This window comes from Bubalus kerabau, chromosome 11 (genome assembly GCF_029407905.1).
Source record: "Bubalus kerabau isolate K-KA32 ecotype Philippines breed swamp buffalo chromosome 11, PCC_UOA_SB_1v2, whole genome shotgun sequence".
Classification (NCBI taxonomy): Eukaryota; Metazoa; Chordata; class Mammalia; order Artiodactyla; family Bovidae; genus Bubalus; species Bubalus kerabau.
In genome coordinates, this window is record NC_073634.1 from 78,361,319 (window position 1) to 78,376,245 (window position 14,927).

Sequence of the window (14,927 nt, forward strand, 5' to 3'; positions counted from 1 at the left end):
AAGTGGGGAAAGACGGTGGCCAGAGTTTCTGGTGGGGCCCAGTGGACTCAGCACCGTTTTCTGTGCTCTGGATTCATTGCACGTGTCCACCTATGTGGACAGACATTAACTACCAAATAGCCAGTAAAGAAACGCTCCTGTGTGCAATGTAATAAGCTGATGGGTGTTAGAGGAGAATTTAGAAGTTAAAACTTTTTGTCTACACCCAAATATATGACCGTCTTTCCCTTGAATCTCCCATTATCCCTTAGAAAAAAGGGTAAGTCATAATGGAACAGAGTATAAAAAATAATATGTATATATGTACAGTGACTTTGTTGTACAGCAGAAATTAACAACATTGTGAATCAACTGTACTTCAATAAAAGGGTATTATATTAAATTATTAAATATTCTAAATTCAATATATTATTGAATTTAATTAATTCAATATATGTATTAAATATATTAATATAAATTTTATTTATATAAATTTATAAATATAAATTTATTTATTTATAAATAAATTCATTGAAATTTATTTATAATTTATTTAAATATAAATAAATTGCATTTATATATATTTATATAAATATATAAACATATTTAATAATATATTAAATATTTTACATTCAATATATCCAATATACAATTTGATGGATTCTGTATCAGTAAAAAGTCTCATCTCTCAGATGTACTCTCCCACCTGATTCAGTTAACACAGATGTGTTAATTTCTCTTGGGATTATGACTTCATAATTTTAGTGCTTGGATGTTGTTGTAAACAAGATTTTTAAAAGTCACTTTAAACAGAAACCCAGCAATGGTTAATTGCTGCAAGAGATCATGAATGAGTCACCTATAAGGCAAATGAAAAAGAAAAAGGCAAACTGCCTCAACTTATGGGAATTGGGACCTGTGACTTGGATAAAATTTTGAAGGAAGGCATGATCCATTGATTCTAAAAGTGCTGTCTTGAAAATGTAGATGGAAGTGAGGCTCATGAGCTCTGGAAAACTGTCAGAGGACTTGCAAAGCTGCTCTAGGCTAGGATAAAAAAAAATACCCTGGGAACAAAGACACTCTGCAGTGGGAACTGCACCTGACAGGTTTGAAGAATGACTCATCTAATCAAAGTGGGAGAAAGCAGTATTTAAAAATTAACAGTTTACTTATTTTGTGATTTTAAAGATGTGTAACTAAAGTAATTAATTACATATTATAAGTAAACAGTTTGTTGTTTCATTTGTACTGTATTCCAAAAATATCCATATATTCAGGTCTACTAAAAATTTTTTTGGAGCCCTTTTATTTGGGAATGTGGGGAACTGTGTTACATTTGGTTACATTTGGTGCAAAGTTGGTTTCCTTAGCACCGTAGGTGTACAGCTGTTCTACTGGCAAAGCCTTGCTTTACTCTACAACCCAAACCCACTTAGAGCCACGAGCAGGTCTTTACTGCAACAGCCCTTTCATTGGGTAGGAAATCTGAAGCCTAGAGAATTTTCTTTCCTACCACAGAATCCTTAAAGGAAGACGTGAAACGTAGAAGGAAGCCTGAAAATAAGAACATGGCTTTATAAAAACTGAAGTTAGTTGATTTATAATATTGTGTTAGTTTCAGATGTACAATAAAATGATTCAGTAATATATATATATATTTTCAGATTTTTCATTATAGGTTTTTACAAGATGTTGAATATAGTTCCTTGTGCTATACAGTAAATCTTCGTTGCTTGTCTATTTTATATGTAATAGTGTATATCTGTTCATCCTATGCTCTTAATTTATCCCTCTTCTCCCTCTCCTTTGGTTACCATAAGTTTGTTTTCTATGTCTATGAATCTGTTTCCGTTTTGTAAATAGTAGTATTTTTTAGATTCCACACATAAGTGATACCATAAACATTTGCCTTTCTCTGTCTGACTTACTTTACTCAGAATGAAATCTCTAGGTCTATCCATGTTGCTGCAAATGGCAAAATTTCATTCTTTTTATGGCTAAATAGTATTCCATTGTGTGTAATGGAATATACATATCTATACACAAACATGTACACATACAGACCCATACTCACACCCACACACACATACGCACATATATATATATATATATATATATGTATATAAACCACGTCTTTATCCATGCATCCGCTGATGGATACTTAGTTTCTTCCAAGTCTTGGCTGTTGTAAATAACGCTGCTTTGAACATTGGGGTGCACGTATCTTTTCAAATTAGAGTTTTTGTTTTTTCCAGATACATGCCCAAGAGCAGGATTGTTGGATCATATGTGGCTCTATTTTTAGCTTTTTAAGGAACCTCCATACTGTTTTCCATAGTGGTTGAGCCAGTTTAACATTCCCACCAACAGTGCAGGAGGAGAACATGGCTTCTCGCATGAACACGCCATGTGACAGCGGATGGCCTAGGCTTTGCATCTGTCAGCTGGGGATAATTTGGGGCTGTGAACTCACTGGTCAGAGCCAACCTCAAGAATCCCCTGGTAGCAGGTTATTTCTCTACACTGACCCCTGCCTACTCTTCTGGCGGGTATTCCTTCTGGATCCCAGACTAGTTTGCTTTTCTTCAGCCCTGCCAGAATGCTGCCATTGCTTTAAAAAAGTGAAGACACTTTTATTGAAAAGTGTATGTAAACATGAAAATCCATCTCCAGTCTTCTTTCCAGATGGGAAAAACCCTGCTGAAAGGTGCCAGGTGGGAGTGCTCTGGTCCCACCTCTGTCTGGGGAGAACTCCCTGCCCCCTGGCTGGCAAACCCAGCCTCCAGCTCTTTCTCTTTGTCAGTCCTGGGCCAGGGGCTGTTACATTAGATCATCCCTCCTAGTGGAGAAGGCAATGGCATCCCACTCCAGTACTCTTGCCTGGAGAATCCCATGGATGGAGGAGCCTGGTGGGCTGCAGTCCATGGGGTCGCTAAGAGTCAGGCACGACTGAGCGACTTCACTTTCACTTTTCACTTTTATGCATTGGAGAAGGAAATGGCAACCCACTCCAGTATTCTTGCCTGGAGAATCCCAGGGACCGGGGAGCCTTGTGGGCTGCCGTCTATGGGGTCGCACAGAGTCGGACACGACTGAAGTGACTTAGCAGCAGCAGCAGCAGCGGGAGGAGGAAAACGAAAGGAAAGTGAAGTCGCTCAGTCGTGTCCGAGTCTTTGCGACCCCATGGATGGTAGCCTACCAGGCTTCTCCGTCCATAGCATTTTCCAGGCAAGAGGACTGGAGTGGGTTGCCATTTCCTTCGGGGATCTTCCTGACCCAGCGATCGAACCTGGGTCTCCCGCATTGCAGGCAGATGCTTTACCGTCTGAGCCACCAGGGAAGCCCAGATAATGGGAGGAGGAGCCACTGTAATTAAAACCCAGGAAAGCAAGATCTGTGCTGGCTAATGATGTGGCTTTGGGTCCCGAGATGTACTTTAAACTTTATAAGTCATACAAATGCACTTTCCCCCTCCTTACCTCCAGCAAAAATAGAGGAGCAAAGGTGCATCTGATAGTGAGGCAGGGTGTCCTAATCGGGAAGCTACATGAGGTCACTGGGGTCCACTTAGAGGTCTCGGGCAGCAAAGAGTGAATACGATTTCCCAGAAGCAAGTGTTTCTCTTTCCATGGGGGCATTTCAGCCACAAAGTCGCTAAAAAATTAACAGCTCCATGAGAACTCCTATTCAGGAAGAATTAAACTGGCTACTTCGATTCCACACTTCTCAAAGCTGCAGGCGTGAACTTTGGGAGCAGCTGCAGGGAGAGCTGGGATATATGAATTATGAACTGAGACCCTGTGGATGCTCCAATCTGGTCCGAGAGCCCAGACCCAAAGTGGGAGGTGGGAAAAACCACAGGCTGTCTCAGGCTTGTGCACAAGCTCAGTCTCAGTCAAGGACTGCCTCCCCATTCATCCGCATTTTGACCTTCTGCTTCAGTCTCCTCAGTTGTATAATGGGAAAACAAGCACCTACCCATAGGGCTGCTGGTAGATTAAACGAAGTATTCAAGAAAGTACTCAGAAGCCTACTGACACGCAGTAGGTTCTTAATAAATGTTAGTGCTTATTGCTTGTTCTTGTCTGTCCCCCAAATGATCTGCCTAAGACCCAAATCTGGTTTCCTCTCATTGAAAACCCTTTAGAGGATTCCTACTGAATAGACAAAACCCCCCAAATACTCGGTAAGGTATCTGTGGCCTCAGCCCTACTCTAGTGACTTTAGCCTTTTTGGCCATGGTGCCCCCATACTGCATTACTGGAAGTTTCCAAGCAGGAACCTTGTCCCCTCATGTCTGTCCCTCACCTCCTGCCTGGCAAGCTCCATGGTGGTGCCTATGTACCTATCCTCTGTGCTCCTGCAGTTACCATTTACTGAGGTGCTTTTTGCTCTATTCACATTTTGGGCTGGATACTAATTTGGGGGATGGGGGACTGTCCTGTGCATGAGAGGACATTTAGCAGCATCCTTGGCCCCACCCACCAGGTACCGGTAACATTCCTAGATTCCCTCTCACATGCCCACCCCAAGTTATGACAACAAAATATATCTCCAGACATTGCCCAGTGTCCCCCAGGCAAGGGAAGGGATAAAATTATCCCTGGTTGATAACCACTGCACAAAACTATAAGTTCCTTGAACACACAGATTCTAACTTACTTATCTTTCTATCAGTGGACCTAGTCCCATACTTGACAGATAGTAAGTGCTCAACAAATGCCTGTGGAAAAGCAAAGAAGGAAACAAAATGAATTTGGTGCTCATGACATAGTAAACATCTCCACCAAGGATGAGATGAGAATGTTGGATCAAATAATGAATCAACAAATGAAATAGACACAAGTTTGATTAGTGACTAAGTACACAGAAGGTGTGTTGAACCAATAAGTCCGTCTCATCATTTAACATCTTATAAAAAAAATTTCAGCTTCCCACCTCCATCCCCTTCTGGATTCTCTGGATGCAGCTTCCCTGCATCCCAGTGAAAATTCTTCAGGGATTTCCTGGGCCTCCTGTCCGGTAACTCACCTCCAATTCCTTCTTCAGTTCACTCCTCAGCCCATCACTGCCCCTCAAGTTCTCCTATTAAGGTCACCAATATATGTGTTTGCATGCTGAGTCACTTCAATTGTGTCTGACTTTTTGCAAACCTATGGGCCACAGCCCGCCAGGCTCCTCTGTCCATGGGCTTCTCCAGGCAAGAATACCGGAGTGGGTTGCCATACCCTCCTGCAGAGGATCTTCCTTGACCCAGGGATCGAACCCGTGTCTCTTATGTCTCCTGTACTGGCAGGTGGGTTCTTTCCTAGAGCCACCAGGGAAGCCCCCACCAATATATACTACTTGTGCTGAATGCAATAGAAGGTTTCTACTTTTCATGCTGTTTGCCATCCCAGAAGATTTCCATACTGATGATCATTCCTTAAAAGCAGGGATGACAATCATGATATAAACTACTGGGATGGCACCGGCACTGGCCAGTGGATGCACTGACCAGTCAGAATAGTCTCTGGGCATCAGTGGTCAGTCTGTGTGTACAAGCTGAACATAAACCTTGCTTAAACACTTTCTTCCCAATCTCATACGTTCCCCCCCACTCCCTTGGTTGCTGTTTCATTCTATTTTGCAGGAACACTTCTCTCTCTCTGGCTATTAAATATCAGAGTTCCTTGAGGATTTTCTCTAGGCTCTCTTCCTTTTTTTTTTTTTTTAACTCTACTCCTTTCCTCACATGATCCATGCTCAGGGCATTTCTTACCTTCCATGTGCTGATGGCTCCTGAAAACACATGGTCTCAGCTCCTACCTTCCTTCTGCATTCCAGATCTGTCCATCTCACTGCTTATCCTTCGCCTCTACTCTGATGTCTCAAAGGCAACTCAATGTGCCACGCCTCTTCCTCTGACCCAAACAAGGCAAAGCATCAGGGACTTCCCCAGGGCTCTGGTAGACAGACAGCGCCGCTAACCATTGACTGGACAGACCTGACACCTAGGAGCCTCTCCCTCCATCGCCACCCCATCCACACTCCTTCTGAAATCTTTATCTCCATCCAACTCTCTTTACCTCCATAGCCGTCTCCCTCTCTTGCAACAGTCCTCACTTGCTTTTCTCCGATGCAGCCAGAGAGACTTTTCTCAAAATGCACATCTGATCCTCTTCCTCCCCTGCTTTTAAGCCTCCCCGCTTCAGGCTGTGCCTGGACTGGTGACTACTTTCCATCCTGCCTCACCCCCCTGCTCCTGGTCCTCTTGTATGCTCCTGCACACTGGCAATGTTTCAGTTTCCAGAATATTCCGTACTCCTGCCACAGGGCCTTTCTGTGCACTGTTTCCTCTCTCTTCACCTGTTAATGCTGATTCAGAGCCCAAGTCAAGTATCAACTCCCAAGGGAAGCCTGCCTTGACCTGAGGCTGTATCACTCTCCTATTTATAGACAGGGTCTCTCTCCTTTCTAGTACCTGGGTTCATACTTATAATTTATGCTTATAATTATAGGATTAACGCCTGTCTTCCTTGCCTAGAGTGTAAGCTCCATACAGACAGAGCCCACGTCTGCTTTTGTTTACCTGTGTTTCCAGTCCAGGGTGGGCAGCTAACTGTGGTCTCTGGGCCAAATCCAGGCCAGTGCCTGTCCATCAGGTTTTACTGGAACAAAGCTACACCCATGCACTTGTGTACTGTCTGTGGTTGCTTCTGCTGCATAAGAGGTGAGTACAACGACAGAGACAACAGGGCCCTCAAAGCTAAAGTATTTTTGCTGTTATTGTTTAGCTGCTCAGTCGTGTCTGACTCTTTGCAACTCCATGGACTGTAGCCAGCCAGGCTTCTCTGTCCCTGGGATTTCCCAGGCAAGAATACTGGAGTGGGTTGCCATTTCCTTCTCCAGAGGATCTTCCTAACGCAGGGATCAAACCCACATCTCCTGAGTTTTCTTAATTGGCAGGCGGATTCTTTACCACTGAGTCACCCGGGAATCCCCCAAATATTTACTCTATAGACAAAGCCTGTGCTCACTTTGGCAGCACATATACTAAAACTGGAACAATACGGAGTAGCTTAGCATGGCCCCTGCGCAAGGATGACACACAAATACGTGAAGAGTTCCGTACTTCAAAAGAAAAAGCAAAAGGCTGCCATCCCCTGCTCTAGGCTGGAGCACTAGTGTCTAACAGAAAGCAGGCATTCCAAACAAATTCACTAAGTGGAGCGTAAACGGCCAAGGAATAAATGAGTTTCTAATAGATGCCTTGCTGTCTGCTGAGTGGCTCAAATGAGCCCTCTCTAGGACAGCGCTGGCTGCTGCAGGCCTGCATGAGAATACTGGGGGCTGTTACCGACGTGCCGACCCCTATTCTTCTGCCCAAGAGTGGGGATCCTTGAGTTTTCTTTGGGTTCCCAGCCAACAGGTCACCACGGGTAAGGAATGGGTCTTTGATCTGACGATGGAGGCCCCTGCTCCTGGCTGCTTCTGAGGCAGGGGAACTCTCCCTGGCCATCCCATATCTGCCTGACCCTGTCACAATCCCTTTAGGGATTAAAGAAGGAAGAGGGAATGTCAGAGTGCCTCCGCAGCCCACCCCCCAACTTTAGGGACACTATGGGGACTCCATGAGAAGTCTCAACTACACAGTGGGGTCTTAGGTGGGGAAGGAGCCCAGAAGCCCCAAACCCCTAACATGACAGACCCAAGGACAGACCTGGCTGTTCCTCCTGCCTCTTTGCCAAGGCGTCCAGGAGACTGCAGCCTCCATCCAGAATAAAAGATTACCTTCCCTACTCCAGCCCCCAGAGACCTGGCCATTTCTCGTTCAGAGCTCACTTTGAATTCAGCCTTTCATCCAACATCATCCTGTACTGCTCACTGTATTTGCATGAGGGCCCTTCCTTCCTCTCTACCCTGCGCCATTGCAAATGAGGGGTGCTTTGCCCTCTCCCATCTCTCTCACCACCTCTCCCAGCTCCAACCCCTGGGTCAGGAACGCATAGCACAAAGCACATAGGAGGGTCTGGCAAACACCTAAGAAAGGCGGAAGGGCCTCAGAACACCCTAGATCCCAGCTGCACCACCCGTGACACCTGAGATGCTGATGGCCACCGCCCAGCTCCCTCCTGCCCAGGCCTGCTTCTTCTGTGTCTTGCATGACCTAGAGTGACCGTGCCTCCTGCCTCCCACCTCCCTCCATCCAATGCTGGCTCAGCTGGGCCCTGTCAGCACATTTCAGACCAGCCGAGGTGCCTCCAGCGGCCAGCCTGGAGGTTCCTGGACTCCATGCGGGCTTCTTCTGGTGCTGCCATCCCAGTGGGGGAAGACTCCAGAATTTTAATACTCATAAATAAGATGTAGAAAATTCTCAAAGCAGAGATAAAGCTGCATCCAGGCTGAAGCGTTAAATGTGGCAGGAACAGAAGACGCAATGTGAGCATTTACACCCAAGCACAAGTAGCCAGCAACCCGCAGAGCTGGCGTGGGAGAACATTTCCGGCTCCTCACTCGTGGGTGCTAGACGCAGGCACCACGTGGCTCTACTAGAGAAAGAGTTTCAGATTTAGTGCTCAGATGTTTTGTTAAGATCCAGGGGAAAGAGAAGGAACACTCCTGGGTGAAGCCCAGATCACTGATCCGAGGATTCTAGAAGGCCCTCCTCCCTGAATCCTCCCGGGTCCCTGGCACAGCTCTAGGTGCACTGGGCCCCCAGGTGGGGACCCTGCTAGGGGGTCCAGCAGAGGTGGCTCCCCTCAGCCCTGCTGCTGCCCCACTGCATCAAGAGCCTGGAGTCTCCTCTGCCTCGACTTCCCCATGGACAAAGACAGAGAGCATGCCAGCTCGTGTCATCTCACAGGACTCTGCTCTGAAGTGGGATCCTTTGAAATAGGCTTGGTGGCTGTCTTAGTCAGCTGGGGCCACCAAGATGAAATGCCACAGATAGGGAGGCTCAAACAGGAGAAATTAGTTTTCTCGCGGTTCTGGAGGCTGGAAGTCCAAGGTCAAGGTGCGGCAGCTTCGGCTTCTCCTGAAGCTGCTCGTCCTGCCTTGCAGATGGCAGCCTTCTTGCCGTGTCCTCACAGTCTCTCCTCTGTGCACACACATCCCTGGTGTGTCTTTGTGAGTCTAAGGTTCCTCTTTTTCTAAAGATACCAGTCAGATTGGATTAGGGTCCACCCATATGACCTCACTTAAATTTTAATGGCATCTTTAAAAGCTCTGTCTTCAAATACAGACACATTCAGTGGTCTCCGGGTTAGGGTTTTGACATATCAATTTTGGGGATACACAGTTCAGTGTATGACAGTGGCTAATAATGAGCTAAAGAACATGCTTGACTATGTCACGGTAGAACTAAGGAAAACAGGATACCATTCCTCCCTGGATGCTTCACGCAATGGCAAACTTATCTGCCCTCCCAGGAAGTTCTTGAGCAGAAAGATGAATACAATTCACATCCAAAAATACGTTACATTCACTGGATTTCTACTTATTTATTTGACTTTAACAAAAGCCTTCACTGAAAACAGATGAATTAAACTGGTGATGATGGCAATGATGAAAATAATCGTAAATCAGCTCACAACCAACCAAACCAAGCAAAGCTACAAACACTTTTAAGTTAAAATAGGTTAAGTTGACAAGCTTTGTTTCAGACCTGAACTGTAACTCTGAATAACATGGCATTTATAAAATATATATTTAGCTAACCTTTTTAAAGAGCACTGTAAATCACTCATAAAAGCCAAACTTTGTAGAAGTGGTCTAATTTTAGAGGTGAAACAAAATGCTATTACTGATTATTTAAGAGGCTAAAGGCAAACACTACCAAAAGGAGCCAGACCTGAGAAGTGTCTATTCTGGAGGCATCAAAGGGAGGTCTTATTAAATTCACCGTGAGTTTTCTCCAGAGACTACAAACTGACTGCACGTGGGGGTATGGACATGAGATAATAAATAAATAAATGTGCCCCCACCTTCTGTTTCTACAAGTTGTCAAACTCTGCATAGAAGCCTTCATTCTTTTTAAGTGTCAGGCTCTGTGGAATGAGATGTCAAGGGGGAGGCAGCCTGGCTGTTTTTTCCACATTCTACACTTGGCACTCAGCATAGAGTCTGGTGGGCAGTAGGGAACCAAGAGATAGTGCTCGTATGGAATCTGAAGAGCATAATCACTGTGGATGAGATCTGGGAAAGAGGGAAGACCAGAAAAAAGCAAGAATCGAGGGACAGCAAAAATCAGGGACACTATGAGCTGAGCCTCCTAGCCATCATCAGAGATTGTGCAAATGAACTAAGTAAGTCATTATTCAGTTGTCTGATACAATTAGAAAAGGGGGCAGAAAAAGCTGAACAAATAATTGCTTTAAAATATATAATCTGCATCTTTTCAAAAATAAACCCAGAATTCTGTAAAGAATGTTTATCAAGGTTACATAAAACATCAAGACTACATTTTAGAGGCTGATTGAAAACCTCAGGGTTTAAAGAAAATGCATCCTACTAAGCATAAAAATAAAGTTATTTTTAAAAGTTACTACATGAAATAAATAATACAAATACTAGCTTACTCTTTTACAAAGCTCACTGTACAATATAATCCAGTAAATCATCACTGTGTGAATGGGAGAGGATGGGAGGGGAAGGGATGGGAGGAAGGGAGAGGAGAGTCATGCATGAGGCTAACAAGAAAGCAGCAGTCAGAGCATGAAAGGCCTGGCCTCGAGGTTAAGGATTTTGTACTTTCTCCTCTGGCAAGGGGGAGCCAAGAGATTTTAAAAGAAGAACTGGCCCCATCAAATTTGTATTTTCAAAAGATGACTCACCGGTTAAAAGCCCCTAATGAAAAGAGTGGCCATCAGCTGAAACAAATACAAAACAATTAGGCACTGAACAGGCCCCTCGAAGCAGACATGTTCTCCTCATTTGCTGTCTTCACGGACAGTAGATAACAAGTAGGTCCCATGTTCAGGGCTTGCTGCCCCAGTTTCAAGTGCTGTACAATTCCCATGACATATATCTTTTCCCCAAATGCTGTCCTAGGACATCTTCCTCCTTAAAGAGGAAATGCAGGTCGAGTAACAAGTACAATAGTTTGCCCAGGGTAAGAGCAAGCTTGAATTTTCTTCATCAAAGGAAAAAAACACATAACCAAAATACCAAGTCTCTCTTATTTTATGATCTGCTTTTTCTAAATATTCATATAAGCTGACCTTTTCAAGGCATCGCCTGGAACTGAAAACATGCTGGTAATAAATCGTGTTTCTCTGGCTTAAATGAAGCGGTGTTTTGCTGCGAGTCAGGAGTGGTTTCCATTGCTGGAGATGCTCAGAGAACCGGGCTGCCAGGAGCTGGCAGGGGCTCTGGTTCCAGGGCAAAGCACCCCCTGTGTGTATGAGGATCAAGGATAGTGTGTGTGTGTGTGTGTAAGGCACTCCCCCTGAATTTCCCATCTTCAATCCTTCCAAAGTGCCTTTCTGGGTACTGTGAGTAGAGGGTAGCCAGGTGCCATGGACACCTTTGGCAGCCTGGTGAAAAGCCCGTAGACTCCTTTCAGAATAATGCTTTTAAATATATAAAATAAATTGCATAGGATGATTCAAGAAACCTGTTACATTTAAACACAGTTATCAAAATGTTAAAAACAAAATGTTAATGTAGTAAATATCCTTCTCTATCAATGCATTAAATAATAAAGTCTAGAGTCATTTTTTTTTAATTGGATTTTTTGACTGTGCTGCACAGCATGTAGGATCTCAGTTCCCTAACCAGGTATGGAACACACACATCCCATCCTGCCCCCCACCCCACCCCGCCCCCCACCCACTGCAAAGTGTGGAGTCTTAACCACTAGACCGCCAGGGAAGTCTTAAGAATCGTGTTTAAAACTACTGTAACTTCCAAGTAGTGGTGAATATAAATGATACTTTGAGACATGTGCAACAAGGAGGAAAATATCTGTGATCCCTACGGGTGACAGAGCCACATACTACTGTGGTTTGTCGCCTACGTTCATGAATTGAAGGGAGCGCCAGCTTTCACTGGGAAAATAAAGCCACATATTCCCCTATTCACACCACAGATGTCCTGTGCTAGGCCAAGTATGAAAAACAACAAATGTGCCCTGCAATGCTCTGAGGTAGGGACGCGACTTCCCAGCCTGATTTAATCTGGAGCATCTCTTAACCTTTCTGGGGACGTTAACACTTGAACTCCATGGGACTGTGGTGCAGATTTAATAGGTTCCTTCCCTTTATTTTTGTCTGTTAAGAAAGAAGCAACTGATGCGAGAGATTAGGAGTGGGTGCACCCAAGGCCTGGACCTATACCCCCTGGAGATCTGGGCCCTGTGACCTGCTCCTGGGGCTTCCCTGGTGGCTCAGTGGTAAAGTATCTGCCTGCCAATGCACCGGTTCGATCCTTGGGTTGGGAAGATCCCCTAGAGAAGGAAATGGCGACCCACTCCATTTTTCTTGAGTGGGAAATCCCACGGACAGAGGGGCCTGGTGGGCTACAGTCCATGGGGTGGAAACACACCCAGATGAGCACACCCTGCTCCTGACCTCACAAGGATGTTTATGAGACTCTGGGGGGAAAATGGGGCCACACGCTTTGGCCATCGTGGAGGATGGCTGAAACCAGAAGGACTGAGCTTTGAGGTCATTATTCTGTGTTTTCAGGTGTGGCTGGTATGGCAGGAATCCTGGTGCCATGATGACTAGTGTGGGGCTTTGAGGTTGTTGATGCCCCAGTTGCCCTACTGGCAAATGAACAACACTTCTTTACAGAGTTTTGTAAAGGTGGGAGGAGAGAACGTGATGTTTAGAAAAGGGCCTGGCACTCAGTAGGCATGCAGTAAAAGTGAGCCACTTGATTATAATATTTACTACAGCCTTGTCTCAGGCCATGACGATGCCTTGGTTACTACACCAAAAGTTTCCTTCTTCATCCTCCGAGTGTCTGAAATAAAGCAAAGGCCCAGAATAGAGGGTGGGTTCTTTCCCCGAGTCCCCATATGGCAAGAAGGAAACTTTTATTTTCAATAGTATTTCTGAAAAGTCTTAGTATGGATATGCAGTATAAGCAAACAAAATCCTAAAGCTTCAGAGACATCCTACCTCTTGACCCAGCGCTGGCCCTGGCTGAATTTTCCTTTTGCCTTATACAGCACAGACACAGTTCTGGGGCAGAAGACACCACTGGGTGAACATGAGGACTAAGCCGTGGTGTGAGGGGAAGTGTTTGCAAGGCAATTTCTAGAGACACTGGATCCTTACGTCAATAAGAGAAGGTTGTGTGCATAGATAAGAAACCTTAAAATTTTTTTCTTTTACTTATTTTTCTTATGAAACACAGACTCCTATAAAGGGAGACAACAGAGTTCTTGTTCTTTAGAAGTTTACAGGCTCTCAGGGGAGACAAACCCAGACATGGAAAAGATATAAAAACACACAAAGAAACCACAGTCCCAATATAAATGGGGTGATGACACAGAAATACTGCTCTAGAGCTCTGGGGTGGAGAAATCTTTAAAAGAAATTTTTGGGGGGCCATGCGGCTTGTGGGATCTTAGTTCCCCAACCAGGGATTGAACCCACATGCTCAGCCTTGAAAGCAGAGTCCTAACCACTGGACTGCCAGGGAATTCCCTGGGATGGGGGAACTCTGTCTTCTCAGAGTCCCCCCAGTGGAGTTCGCTGGTCTCATAAAATTCTACCCACCTGGAGATGGAAGGAAGTCAGTACATGTTCAGGCTGGAGGGATAGATTTCCTTTTCTTTTACCCTGTGACCTTTCTAAAGGTGTCTGTGTCACTTTATGGTTTATAATACTAACATTAATGTATCATTGCACATGGACAAGTAGCAGCAACGGGAGGGAGGTTCCTTTCCACCAGGGCTGTGATGACATCCTCTCCCAGTTGCGGAGTAGAAACATTGAGGATACAAAGCGGAGGCCCTCCAGGTGATGTTCCCTGAACTATTGTGAACACTGGAGCCCAAAGAGGGGCCATGAGACTGCCTGGGAAGAGGGGTGGCGTGCAGGAGGCTCTGCACATTTGTGAGGACTTGAAAGGCATAGGCAGGGCGACCCAGGTGCAGCCCCTGTGGGGAGAGTGGTGCAGACTGCAGAAATTGTTTGTTGAGGGAATGAAAACAGAGAGGTGGGGCCCCCCAAACAGAGTTTAGGGACAGCTAGGATGAGAAAGATGGTTAAAAACTCCCCTTGACCAAAGCCTGTATGTCAGGCACGGCTCAAAGCCTTTTGTGTGTGTTAATACTGGAACGCTCCCCATAGTAAGATGGAGAAACTGAAGCTCAGAGAGGTCAAGCCATTTGCCTAATCCCACACAGCCAACTGGCTGTGGACCCAGGATCCAAACCTACTCATCTGCCTTCAAAGATGAAACTTCAAAAAGTGTACTTGGTTAAAGCTAGGTGAAAGAATCCAGTAACAAAAGACCACATATTATATGATGCCATTCATTTGATATGTCCGGAATAAGGAAACCTACAGAGACAGAAAGTAGATTCGTGGTTCCCAGGGGCTGGGGGGAGGGTGAATGAGGAGTGACTGCTAATGGGCATGGGTTTCTTTTCGAGGTGATGAACATATTGACCGTGGTAATGGATGCATGTATCTGTGACTCTATTTAAAAAAAACATTGAATTGTACACCTTAAATGGGTGAATTGCATGGGAGGTGAGTTATATCTCGATAAAGCTGTTACTTTTTTTTTTTTTAACTTAAATCTTCCCTTGTGGCTCAGATGGTAAAGAGTCTGCCTGTAATGCAGGAGATCTGGGTTCAGTCCTTGGGTTGGGAAAATCCCCTGGAGAAGGAAATGGCAACCCACTCCAATATTGTTGTTTGGAGAATCCCATGGACTGAGGAGCCTGGATATAAACCAAGGAATATACAACTCTGCTTTCACTGGGGGAACCTGGGGCGATAGCT

The 14,927-nt window shown here is 45.0% G+C and overlaps 1 non-coding gene across 1 annotated transcript; it reads left to right on the top strand.

The window, feature by feature from the left end:
• Positions 1 to 6,993: 6,993 nt before the first annotated feature.
• Positions 6,994 to 7,100, top strand: LOC129623966 (U6 spliceosomal RNA). Its single transcript, XR_008700709.1, has one exon. It is a non-coding gene; the product is annotated as a U6 spliceosomal RNA (small nuclear RNA).
• The last annotated feature ends 7,827 nt before the right edge of the window (positions 7,101 to 14,927 follow it).